Here is a 735-nt window from a genome sequence, read left to right as displayed (position 1 = left end):
GGATAAATGATTGTAGAAGAGGAAGACGGATGGAGATAGATTCTGGAATGGTTTGTACCAACTCAAGAGTCAAGGCATAGAAGAATTAGAATTCATTTATCCTGTCTCCCCTCTAACCTCAAGGAATGAGTGTGTAGACATATGTTAAGTGATTTCAATATAGTCACAATTTTAATATTTCATAGTCAACTCTCCATTACCTATGCTACTGTCATAAGATTTAGATAATTTTAAAAGTTTTCATATTCAACTTTGGAATGTAACATGTGATTTCTCCCCCCCCCCCATAGTTGACTGACCTTCTAGAGTAGATAACCAAGAGTTAACTGTGTATAGTTTGTGGTTGTATGCACACAAAGTCAAATGCTGCATTTTTAATCATTTACCTGTTCAATTTAATCTGCGCAGGAAAAGCTGGATGACATACCCAAATCCTTTTTTTATCCATAACAGATTTCTTTTGCTCATATCACCTAGATAGTTGCTTGAGTTCTCCAATTCATTCTGCTTGGGTACATGCAGCCTTAAATAATATCTGCAATAGCCATTCAAATGCTCTTCAAGATAGGTCACCAGAGATCCCATAACAATTCAGAACTGTGATTTACTGGGGGGCCTATCCTTCCCAAAGCACATCTGTGTAATTGGGTCCTTTAAAAAGGCTACCATTTTTCTCTGTTAACATTTTTTATCTCAAACTAAAAATGTCTTTTTCCCATAGTCTGTTATAGGTTT

This window comes from Phascolarctos cinereus, unplaced genomic scaffold (assembly GCF_003287225.1).
Source record: "Phascolarctos cinereus isolate Bilbo 61053 unplaced genomic scaffold, phaCin_HiC Scaffold_3;HRSCAF=262, whole genome shotgun sequence".
Taxonomy (NCBI): Eukaryota; Metazoa; Chordata; class Mammalia; order Diprotodontia; family Phascolarctidae; genus Phascolarctos; species Phascolarctos cinereus.
The sequence above is the reverse complement of the archived record's forward strand: the minus strand, read 5'-3'. Positions refer to the sequence as shown.